A 12,309-nucleotide genomic window follows, 5' to 3' on the forward strand; every position below is an offset into this window, starting at 1 on the left:
CCAAAACCGAAGGAAGGAAATTTGATCATTTTTTAACATTGTCTAATCTGAATATTTTTTTGTTAATTATAGTAGGGTGCGGCTGTGCTCAGCAGGGCAGAGGGAGCTCTTGAGATGCTGCAGGACAACTGTGAGCTGGGTGTAAGAAAGTGAAGGGAGCAAAACCTTAACAAAACAGAAGAGAGTTCTATTGGACTTATACAGTAAGCTCTTCACGTTAGTTATGCCTCTATTTTTCCCAGCTCTGTTTCTCTTTAATTATTTTTTTTTTTTTCGTTTTTGTATAAGTCCACAAATCTTCATTTGTTTAATCATTCTCCCTATATTTTGTCGCTGAACAATGGGATTTGCAAATGCATTTTTGTCTACAATCCTTATGTCAATGCCTCACAGATGACTGTAGCGTAGATTTCTCTGTTCATGTCAAAATGAAAATCTTGGATATTTTTTCATTGTCTAACTTCATGCAACTAGTCATTTAAATTCAACATGGAAAAAGAAAAAAAAAAAAACAAACAAACCATAAAACAGCCTCATATTTCCTTTTTTCTTTCTCAGTCACTGTAAATATTGCCACTGTTGTCCCTAGCCCATACTCTGGATTTCAGATTCAGTTTGGTCAGCCTTTCCAGTGTATGAGTGTTGACGTGTGCTCTTGAGGAAAATATACAAGCTATGGTCTTCTTTATTTATCTTTAAAGAAAATTTATTCAGGTTTTCATCATCTCAATGGCTGTAAATCCCTCTCTTTTGACACTTGGAAGTGCAATATTGCCTTATCCAAAATGTCACTGAAAACATATATTTTGCTGAATTCTCCCACCGGGTACATCACCCATCCTTTCATATTCTTCTCTGGTCCCTTTAGTTTGTAGCAGTAAAATAAAATTATCTTTATAAATTCTGGCTTGGTCCAGAAGTCATAAATCTGATCTGACAGGCAGTCTGACAGGACTGCAGGCAGAAATAAAACTAGATAGAAAGGTCTCACGTCTGAGATGTCCCAAACAGAATATGCTGGCGTTGGCAAACCAACATTTATTGATAAACCTTACCAACCGTGCAAAAGAAACTATTTGTTGCCTTCTCCTGTGATCATTAGACTGATACTGCTCCTCATTTTTCTTTTTTTTAAAAAAGGCCACCAATGGGAAAAATAAAATCAGAGCATTGATGCAGCTCAGGAAGCATTTTGCTTATTGGCCAATAGAGTCACACCAGCAGGACAAAAGCCACACAGAAGTTTGTGACTGCTCCTTCCCTAGGTAATGAGTGGAGAGGAGATAGGAAGTTATTTTTACTGGTGTATTTGTAGCTACCAGATTTGATTTAAGTGGGTGTGTGTATAATGCTGTTTGTGCAGTTAACAGGGTGTGTGTGGCTTGTTGAATCATTTTGCTAGAAATAATGTGTTGTGTGAACATGCTCCCATTAAATCAGGTAGAAATGCTGATTTGATTAACTAATAAAAGTTTCTTAAGACTTCATGTTCTATTGCTTTAAGAAAAGACTCAATGATTCTTCCCACAAAAACATGCAATTGCAAACTTGTGGTAGTTCTGTTACGGTAAGCAGCAGTTCCAGATTTGTGAGATCAAATTCTCACCCATGGTTCCTTCTTTATTCTAAATAGTCATTGAGAGCAGCCATTTTAGAAAATCATGCACAACCTATTGAATTGAACCAAAGCAGTATTTCAAACCCATAAACTCAAAGTATACAGTATGAGAGCTTCAGTTAAATTCCTTCTATTCATCTATTGAATCCTCACTGTGTACAGGTGACATGTATGTAATTGCAGCAAAGTTTATGTAACTAGATCACTATGAAAGAAGGTTAACAAGATGAAAGACTATTTATCTCAGTGAAGGAACTGCTGGATGGAGGCTTAGTATCTCCCTTATGTTCCTTCCAGCTTTCTGAGAGCCGGCAATGGCTAGAATCCAATTATTCTCTGACATTAATACCTTTTCATCCCACAGAAGCTGAAGTGTGGGAAGCTCTTAAAGTTTACATAAAGGTGAAGATTACTATTTACTTCTCAGCTGATGGTGGCACAAGAAAGCTGTCAAAACTACAACCACAGCTCAGGCCTGTGGTTTCTGTTAAACAGAAAAGACTTCTAGTGCTTCTGTTAAGTTTTAACTAATTTTAATTTGGAGTCCCATGGAATGGATCATAGACTGCTTGAGCTGTCAGAGCTTGAACTTTCAGAAGAATCAGGGAATCCCCCTATTTGTTTTGAATCTTCTCAAGTCATACAATAGGACCTAACTTCTTCTGATAGTGTACTTCTATGCATCATCCCTATGTCTACCAGATGTGTAAATTAATTTCCATCATGGTTTCTAAGCAGATTGGAATTTGTCCAGTCATCTATATTTAGCTTAGCAAAGTAATAAGGGAGGTGAGTCTATGCTCTTGTTCTGGTCTTTGCTGTCAGAGGTGTTTCACAGCACTGCCTTCAGGGGAAATAACATCAGATTTGTGTAACTCTAAGCTCATTAAAAAAAAAAAAAAAAAAAAAAAAAAAAAAAGACAAGAGGCCAGTATTTGGACAGCTTGTTTCCCTTTAAGAATTATTCCTAAGGTAATTTTAAAAATACCACTAAACTGGGAATGGAGGTTTATTGGAGTTTGTTTCTAAGTTTGTGTTTGAAGGGTGCAGGAAGGCAGCATAACTCTTATTGCCACTCATGACAGTAACCAGTTTTCCAGAAGAACAATAGCTGGCAAAATCTGGCTCAGACCTCTGGGAGTTTCTAAATCTTTAGAAAGTTCTATGAATGGATGAGACCCAATTAAAATACCACTTTTAGTTCAGTATGTTTAATTTGCTTTTGCTTCTTACGCTGCTTTTGAGATGTGATGTGAGGTAAGAAAACATTATTGAACAAGTAGCTCTTGTTTGTGACACCTGATTACTGCTCTGCTGATCCCAGAAGCAATTCAATGGGAGGCCAGTATTCCTATGATACATCCCCCAATGCATTCATCTAGGATACGAGAAGCTGTGAAGTGATTACTATTTAATGCCAAATGCTCTCAGACTGTAATTGAACCACTTTCTAAATTACAACATTAATCTGAGGAAAGAAAGACTGAAGCTTTAAAGGTTTCTAGGATGTGGGATGGAATTCCATGTATATACTCAATGCATAGTTTCATGAAAAATAGCCATTTTACCCAGCAAGGACATGGACGCTGGTTGTAAGGGGAAAAAAATTTCATCTTTTCTTGCTTTTGGAATAGAGATTTTCTATTTGTTATGCTCTTTGTCACCACAATGAAACCTGTGTACATTAACATATACTTGTGTATATCAGATTAACACTTTACTTAGAGTGTGAAAAAAAAATTTTTCTTTACAATAGCTGAAGTGATCAAAATATATCTTCATTTCAAAATCCTAGAATGAGTGTGCATAAGTCATCACAGGGTATTATTCCATAAGGCAGAGATGTGTGCAGGCACCAAACCAAAAGCATAAAGAGGTACAGTTTCACCCACAAGGGATTATTCGCTATTGAAGTTATCCTCCTTATTCTGCTTAATGGTTCTAAGTAAGGTTTTGTGCAGTATAGACTTAACACACGCTATTAAGTATCTTCAAAATATTTTAGTAAAATCATAAGATTTACCAAGTCAAAAACCATTAAGTTGCCTGCATTCCTCCTTTACCTACCATTTAGCTCACTGTTACTTGTTTTTCAAAGCTACTTTCTGAAGTTATCAGGGTTTGTATTGGAATCATTATATGCAATGCTAGATTCAACTAGCGTTTAGACAAGATGTGAGATCATTGGTGTTGGCCAAATTAATTTTCCAGCTCTTTTTAGAGGTAATGTATGATACATTATCTAAGCTAGGGTAGGTGTTTTACATTTAGCAGTTCAAATTTAAAATTTTTGACAAGAATCGGTGCACTCCTGGGGATTTTTTTTTTTTTTTTTTTTTAAACCAGAAGAGCAAGGTCAGGGATGAAGAACACTGAATGCTGGTTGGAGAGACCTTTACTTAAAGTTTGCCCTCAGTATCCTGTGTTCAGTGACAGAGTTATCAGTGGTGTTCTGTGTAAGGTCACTAAATTTTGGTTGACTTTGGATGATCTCATGTAGCAGAAACCATGAAGAGAGCTTTTCCAATTATGACCACTTCATAACAACAAGGAAGAAAAAGCTGATATAAAATTTCATGTGGCCTTGTTCTGAATCCCAAAAATGCCCTTTGCTCTGGAATTATTTTTAAGAAGCCAAATACTAAGTCTTCACTGATAAGGGTGCAAGAAGGAATGCCAGTATATAATTTAGATAGGTAATGCCAAACCCCAAGAACTTTTCTTGAATTTGCCTATGAAAAATTTCTATTGAATAGTAGTATAAATAAAGAACAGTCTATGCTCTGTTAATATCAGTATGTAGAAATATGAGGCATGTGACCCCATAAACACTGTTTTCCAACAACAAAGATGGGGTTAATAGCATTAATGATATCTGAGAGAACAGAATTTCTTGCAGAAATGTCTGAGCTGATACAGAGCTTCCTATCAGCAGTGAGCATGGCCCCACCTCCCTGTTCCCTCTGTAACCTGTCCCATGGTGCCCCATGGTGGCTGCTTGCCTCCTCTTACATCTGCTCAAGCCATCAGGTGCTCCATTCAGTTGGGGTACTACTAGACAAAAATATTTGCTCCAGTTCATCTAACAGTCAGAATTCAAGTGTATAACTGCATTTTGCAACTACTGTCTGTTTCTAGGTCCATTTAAAGAGGGAATACCAGTCCCTCTAGGTGGTTACTTGGAGTTGATTTCATAGTGCTTTGAGAGATGCAATTAATTTTTAAAATCTAGCTGTTACAATGTTTCTGTCATTAGATTATTTTCATTATTAAAAGGAAACATTCTAACATCAGCTGTATTCATCAACAATTAGTATGTGTGATTTTTTTGTACACCTTTATAGGCTGTAATATGTCTATTAATTTGGTGTTTGCTAGCGAGTTTCCATTTCACTTTCTTATGTGAAATGCAGCTTCTTTGCCACAACCAATGGTGGAAAAAAATGTTTCAGAAAGATATTATTACCAAATATTTATTATTTATTTCTATTTGTATTACTTCCAGGATTTTCTAAAAAAATCCAGAGTTGGTGTTGTCTTATTGTCTGTATACATATGGATATATCTATCTTCCTCAGCAAACAGTATTTATCAATCTGCACAAGAGGATATGGATGGTGATCCTTGGCTGTGGCTTCTCAAGCCCTAGCTTGGAAAAACTGGGCCCCCTGAGCATCCACCCACAATTGTTATGGATCTCTTCTTAATGAAGCAGCTCTTTAAAACAGCTTCACTTTGACTGAGAGGACTGATGAAAAAACTTGCTTGCGCTCCAGAGTTCCTTAATGCTGCTCCAAGGGCCCTGTAACGCCTCTCTATACTCCTCAGACTGTTCCTAGCTGTGCCAGAGATACCCACATGAAAATCAGCAGCAGATAACAGCCAGTGGGCAGTAGGAGGCTTGGCAGTCTCGGTGACGCTCCTGGGAAGCAGCACACTCCTCTAGAGAGCACGTCAGGTCAGCAAACGAGTGCCTCCAGAAGAGTCACTTTCCTTAGGAGAGCTGGTTGTTGTTCAGGGAGCAGATGGGGCTGTCTCACCCAGCTCCAGCACCTCTTCTGATGTGACAAGGTCTTTCCTCCTCAGGGAAGCACTTCTGCAAGGGCACACGCCTAGGATATCTTGTTTCTATTTGCAGCTTTTCTAAAAGTGACTGTAGACATAATCAGGCATTTACTTGCAAAATAGCTATTGTGGTTTAAGCCACCTTGTGTCTGTTCACCAGTCACACTCAGCTGAGTTACTAGGTGTATTATGCTAATCCATTTTGATGCGAAAATAAATCACTGTTCTTTACTATGGATGCTTTGTGAACAAAAATGACTACTCCTTTTATCTTTTCTATGCATTTTAAATACTGCCCATAGCTTTGTTTGTTTGTTTGTTTGTTTTCAGTAAAAATATACAAAGGCTCGCTGCAGCTTGCTGAGTGACCTCCCTTTGTCTCAAAGCAGGGACCCCTTCCTGAAGAAAGAAAGAAAAAAAAAAAAACCAAAACCAAAACCAACCAAACAAACAAAACCACCACCCACCCAACCAAAAAACCTCACAATGATATACCAAGGAAAATATTTAAAGTCTAAGGAGAGAGTACTCATGTCAGGTGCCAGGAACCAAAGGCAAAACTGCACCAAAACAGACGCAGAACTAGAAAATGTTACACCACTCCAGCTGCCCAATAACGAGATAAAGCATTGCCATGCCAGGCGTGCAGCGGGAAGCCTGGAGCTGCCAAGGCCGTGGAAGATGTCTGGGAGCAGCACCGATGCCAGGGTGCAAAGGAGGCTGCCAGCGCACCGGCACACAGCGCCAGGGCAAAGGCCTGAAAACATGCAAATATTTCATGAAAGCCCGGCAGGGAGAGAGGTCTGGCTACCGGGCGTAATCCGGGAAAGGAATTGCTCCAGGGGAAAGGGCGCGGAGGAGGCAGTGCGATGCCGGTTCCCAGCAGGGATGCGCGGGCCCAGCAGCCGGGGCACCAAAGCTCCCGCGGTGGAGCCGGGCGGGCCGGAGGCGGCGGGGGCCGGGCGGGCCGGAGGCGGCGGGGGCCGGGCCCCGGGGCGGGCGGGCGGCGGAGCCGGGCAGCGCCGAGCCGGGCGGAGCGGGGCGGGGCGAGCGCAGGGGGCGGTGCAGCCGCAGCCGCAGCCGCGGCGGGCGGAGCGCGGTGCGAGTGCGCGGCCCGGGCCCGGCTCATTACTCAGCGGCCGAGGCCGGAGGCGGTGGTCGGTGAGTGGTGCCGGGGCCGCAGCCCCCGGGAGCGGCGGTGGGCGGGGAGGGGAGCGGGGCGGCGGCGCGGTCCCGGGGCGGGCGGGAGAGCGGCCGCGCCGCGGGGCCCGGGGCCGGGCCGGGCGGTTTTGTTTACGTTTCGGCGGGCGGGAAGGGAGCCGGGGCCGGCCGTGCCCTTGCCCGGGGGCGGGCGGCGTTGCGGGGCTCTCCGGGCCCGTGACCTTCCGTGGCTGCCGGCGCTGGGGGGCCGGGAGAGGTGCGGGCGGATAATGGCGGGGACCTCTTTGTTGGTGTGGCAGGAGGGGCAGGAGGCTCGGCGCGGGGCTCCTCCTCCTCCCGGGAGCGGGGGCACCGGGCAGGCCGGGCTGGCCGCTCCGTCTTCGGGCACGGAGCGTTATGGGGCGGGGTGGTGGGAATGCAACCCTCCGCGGGCAGCCGCCACGACCTTGCTTTTAAAAATGCCTCTTAAAGCAAAAAATACTTCTCCGGGATAATGTAACTGCTCTAGGTATCCGGGGTATCTAGGTGACCGGCAATGGCTTTGATTGTTTTGCCTTTTAAATCTTAAATTTCTTTCAAACGGAGCGAGCTGTCTCTTTGCAGAATTTCTTTTGCTTTTGATTTCTGTGTCTTTACAGCCACCTTTCCTTCCAAAGCCTGGGGGTTTTTTTTTAGTGTTTCTGCCTGGAGCAGTACCATCAGTGAAGTTTGACCGGAGCTCCTTTAATAACCTACAAAAACAAATTCCACTTGATTATTTATTCCACTCCCCAGCTACAGTAATGTTTTTGCACGTATGGTGTGGTTTTGAATCTCACTGTTGTATAGAACAGGCTTGCTGAAGGCTTTCAGGCAATCTACAAATCCTACACGCTTTGCCCTATCTGATAATACAAACACAAAGGGTGTTATGCTTGTTCGGGGATGGAAAGTATTACTTGCTCTAGGGCATGTGCATGTGGAATTGAGCAAGTTTACTCATTGCAGCTGGGTTTTACTTACAGGTGTGGAGACTTAACCAGTGATGGTGTTGCAGGTCATGTGAGACCTGGTCTCAGTTCTGGAGGTGCCAGCAAATGCATTCCAGGCAGAATAGTAACTGACGTGCTTCAAGTACACCTCTGCGATTATATCCGTGTGTTAGATAACTTGGAAATGGTTTAAAATGTAACGTGAAATGAATCTGGGCCAAACTTATTTAAGGATGCTGTCAAAGTGATTTCTCTTGACTTTCTTGAGTGTTCCTGGTATATAATGAAGGGAAGCTCTTGATTCTTCTAATAGTAGCTAATAAGAATGTTGAATTTCAGATAGCCCTCTGCTTTGATCTCGGTCTCTGGGCACAGCCATCTTCCCTTTTTCCCCACTTGATTCAAAGACGTGTAAGACGGGCTAGTTTGACAGTAGGATGCATAACATGGGATGCCAGGGCAGGGACCAGACACGTTGCAGGCTGCCTGCAGATGTTGATGGTTTTCATGGCCAGATGGGCAAAAGTGTGATAGGAGAACAGAGAGAGAAGTATCTGCTTAACCAAAACTAAATCAGAGTTGCAGAGGATCTAGAAAGTTGTACTCTGAAACAAGGAATTCCAATGTCTTCCACTGCAAAAGTTCCCAAGGTATTTAGATCACTGGCTTGTATAAGCATTCTGAGTAATCTTGTGCGCTACCATATACTTCATGGAGACTTCTAAATCAGAAATATTAGTAAAGTGATCTAAGAGGGTTCCAGGTCCTGTAGTTTTTGGACTGTGCATTCTAGGCAGAAATAGGGTTGCCTTTTGCATGTGGTTTTTGTGTTTTTACTTTCGACCCTGCTCTTTAAGGACCAAGGCTTTTGATGGCTTATTAGCTGTGCAGGAGTAACCTTCTTTGCAAGTGCTTTAGGTAGAATTACTATGGAAATATTAAGGCATAAATGTTTCAAGATGGTAACAACTGAATTTATTTTCTGACTGTTATTTACCTGAAATGGCTATTTCCTATGTATGTTTCTTTTTCATCCTTCCTCAACTACCTAAATTATTTGGATGCTTATTGTTTAAAAGATGCATGGAAAGTACACATTTGGCTACTCATTTCTGAAGGCTTATCCAGCATTCTGGATAAGTACACATGTCCTTCTTAATGGCCTCCTAAAAAGTATGGTGTGCTATTTCTTAACCTTCATTTCCCATGCTCCCAATCCCTCCCCTTGGCAAAAAAAAGTGCTCTGTATATATAGAGATTTACTGTATTTGTTATTTTTAATATATATACTGTTTCACTTTGGAAATTAGACCAGTCTTCTTTTGAGTCTGTTATTCTTAATAAAGGCTAAATGTTTATTACTGTAAATGCTTCCTTTAAAACCCCCCCTTAGTCCTTAATTCAAAACCTACAGAAACAGGCTTCCTTTTATGTTAGGGAAGGATCTCTTGGCATTTGAAACCTCTTTAAAAATTCGGTTGAGGCTACTTATGTTGCTTGTCTGCTGTGAAATTCACCACAGTTTTGGCTTGGATTCTGAAATACTTTTTTAAGCTATTCTTGTGTGTGAAGAGATAACAGTCTTGGTGTTCCAGGCTTATAATTAACAGCTGCACATTGCTCCTTAACTTCAAATGATTTCTTGTTTTAAGTTATTAAGGACTAATTCTTGATTCTTTTTCTGTTCAAATTGATTGCCTATAACCTTGATACTAAAATTGTTGTTGCCCATACTGTCATTTTTATTGTTGGATAAATGCTGCTTGATATATGAACAGATGGGATGCTTATTAATCATTCTTAGCTGAATATTGCAGACTAATGGTAAAACGAGGACTGACAGAAAAACATACTTCAGCTCAATGGTCAATGGTGTTGCAAACAAAGCAAATACTGTATATGAGTTCATTTGTGTGTACACTTAAACCAAAAGAGCGAGCTTAGATTCTGTGGTGCTACTGGACAGCTGTTTGCTGTAATTATTGATTTTTGAGTATTAAAGAAAAAAAAGACAAACACGCAACTCTTGACAACCTTCCATTACTTTATTGATGCTATATGGAACATTTTTTGATTTTATACATATAAATGTATATAAAAGTGTGCAGGAAAATGGCTTAACCCACTATTTATTCTTCTAACTATGACTAGAGTGTTCCATCATTGTAGTCTGTATCCATTCAGACATTTACCTTTCCCCTTATCTGCTGAACAAAAGTTGAAAAGTCTCAAGTCAGGTTCATTCTTATTTTGTGAAATAAGAATGATGAACAGTGGGTGTCCTGTGTCTCACTGGAATATCAAAAGTCATGGAAATGCCCAGGTTTATGAAATGAAACCGATTGTTCAGCTGTTGGTTGCTGGCAGAAGAGGAGCAGGGGCTCCTGCTGAGCAGAGTCAGCACTGTGCCCCTGTAGCCCTGAAGGGTCATTTCTGACTGGGCTGCCTTGGGCAGGTCCTGGGAAGGAGCAGTTCCCAGCTGTGACCCTCCCCTGCAGAGCTGCTGGGATCACACACCTGCACTGTGTGAGAGACTGACGGGGGAATCCAGCACTGCGTTCTGCAGGTGGGCGAGGGCTCCGGTACCTGAGGGTGCGCAAAGGACTGCGTTTGCAACCTGAGGAAGAGCAGGCTCAGGGAGAACATAATTGCTGCATTTAACCGGCTTTAAGCAAGGGGGTTTAGAGGTGATGGAGCCACTTGCCCCTCTGAATGAGTCAAGGCTGCAAGACATAAAAATAGAAATTTCAGTAGGTCTTAGGGGAATTAATGTCTTGGTGTAGCAGTCACTCCCTCTCATGGATCAAGAGCCCAGAAGGGCCGTGGAATCTTCATCCATAGAGACTTCAGACTTGACAAGGTTCAGAGCAGCCTGAGGGGAATACAAATCTGAAGTTCTACTTCTTTTGTAGATGATCTACCAAGGTTGCCTCCAAGCCATATTATAATTCTACTGTTTATAGATTTTTAAAATTCTATTTTCCAAGTAGCTTGAGGAAGTTGGCAAAACAAAGGCACAGTGATTTAGGTAAACCAAGTTGGTTGGAACTGTGTTAGACGTTGTGAAGGGAAAAATTATGAGATGTGATAAGCATCTTAGTTCAAGTCTGCTGGTGGCAATACAGTTTTTTCTGGCCTGCCTTGAACTTTCCAGCTGACTAGGCCAGAAGTGCTTCCAGGCTAGCATAAAGGCCAAAAAGAGAGGGTTATGGTGTCTCTCGTGTCTGTGATCACTGTGATTAACTTAGAAACCCATTTCTAAAGAAACAGCTGGCAGTCAGCAGCCTCGTAGCCAGCTGAAGTTAGTCCAGGTCTGGCTTTCTGTATTGGAGGAACAAGTTGTCAGCTGCTGCTGCAGGGCTTTGATCTGCTGGGTGGGTGATGGATGGTTCCTTATGCTTAGCTGGAGTGTGGTTATCCCAGCAAGCATCTTCATGGAGGAAACCAGCTGATTTCCAGCTGGTCACAACAACAGTCCATGACTGCAGAGGGGTGGCAGGACTAATGGCAGCTGGAAGAAAGAAAAAGGGCCATGGTAGATCCATAAATCTCTTTTTAATGCTTTTACAGCCTTGAGAAAATGCCCCACATCTGATTTGTTTCTATAAGTTCTTATATATTTGTCTATTTAGTAAAATCACGTCTTAGTGAAAGTGAGGTGAGCAGTACAGTTACAACCCAGAGTAAGTGTTTTGTATCTTAACAAAGCAGCTGTCCTGGTATGAACCTGTAGTATTTTAATATGTGAATATAGCTGCTTATGTGTGACTCTTGAGAGAATTGTGTAGGATATCTGGTGTTAGGGATGGCACATCCTTGAGATTTCTAGATGTATTCTTTAGTACCTTTAACACCTAAGATAATGTTGGAATAAATACAAGTCACTACTTATTTGCAGTACCATGTAAAAATACATAGTTTTGAAGATGTAATCCTAATGTTAAGTTTTACTACGGAAACAGTGAAAGAGAATGCCATGGTTGACATGCCAAGCAGCATAAATCCTGATTAATTCTGGATTGTTCATTGTGTTTTGAGTGGTGGCAAACATCCTGGTCACCTTCACAGAAGGAACAGTAGTAACATGAACGTGATTCACTTCACTAAGAAGTGAATACTCGGGAGACACTCAGTAACAGGAAGGTCCTTGTGTGTGGCTGTGGCTCATTTAATGAGCAGTGGAGCCTTCCAGCAGTGGGTGGCTTTCATTTGCACAGTTGCATCACTGCAAAACTCATCTTTCTTGAACAATAGACAGAGTTTCTTTTGCTGTTTTTAAAAAGCATTACAAGGTTCTTGTGCCACTTTAATGGTGGAAGATGGTGGAAGAAAAAAGACAGTTCAGTTTATAATATTATAATCGACATAAAAAGGTTTTGTTAATACTGGCATGGCATTGTGGGAAAATCAGAAAACCTTGATGTGATGAGGGTTACTTTATTCTCTCCCTATCTTAGTTTATGTGAAACTCTTTCTTTCTTAGTTTTCTTTAGA

The 12,309-nt window shown here is 41.8% G+C and overlaps 1 protein-coding gene across 6 annotated transcripts in view; it reads left to right on the top strand.

Annotated features, from left to right (window-relative positions):
* The window catches only part of MAPK8 (mitogen-activated protein kinase 8), a 144,671-nt gene that overhangs the window by 99,963 nt on the left and 32,399 nt on the right, over positions 1–12,309 (top strand). For 2 of the 6 annotated variants that reach the window (XM_040070902.1, XM_040070895.1), the window contains exon 1: positions 6,753–6,844. The exons of 3 other annotated variants lie outside the window; for them this stretch is intronic. The gene's annotated coding sequence lies outside the window, so the exon portion shown is untranslated. One more of the 6 variants, XM_040070899.2, reaches the window with a different exon arrangement.

This window comes from Hirundo rustica, chromosome 8 (assembly GCF_015227805.2).
Source record: "Hirundo rustica isolate bHirRus1 chromosome 8, bHirRus1.pri.v3, whole genome shotgun sequence".
Classification (NCBI taxonomy): domain Eukaryota; kingdom Metazoa; phylum Chordata; class Aves; order Passeriformes; family Hirundinidae; genus Hirundo; species Hirundo rustica.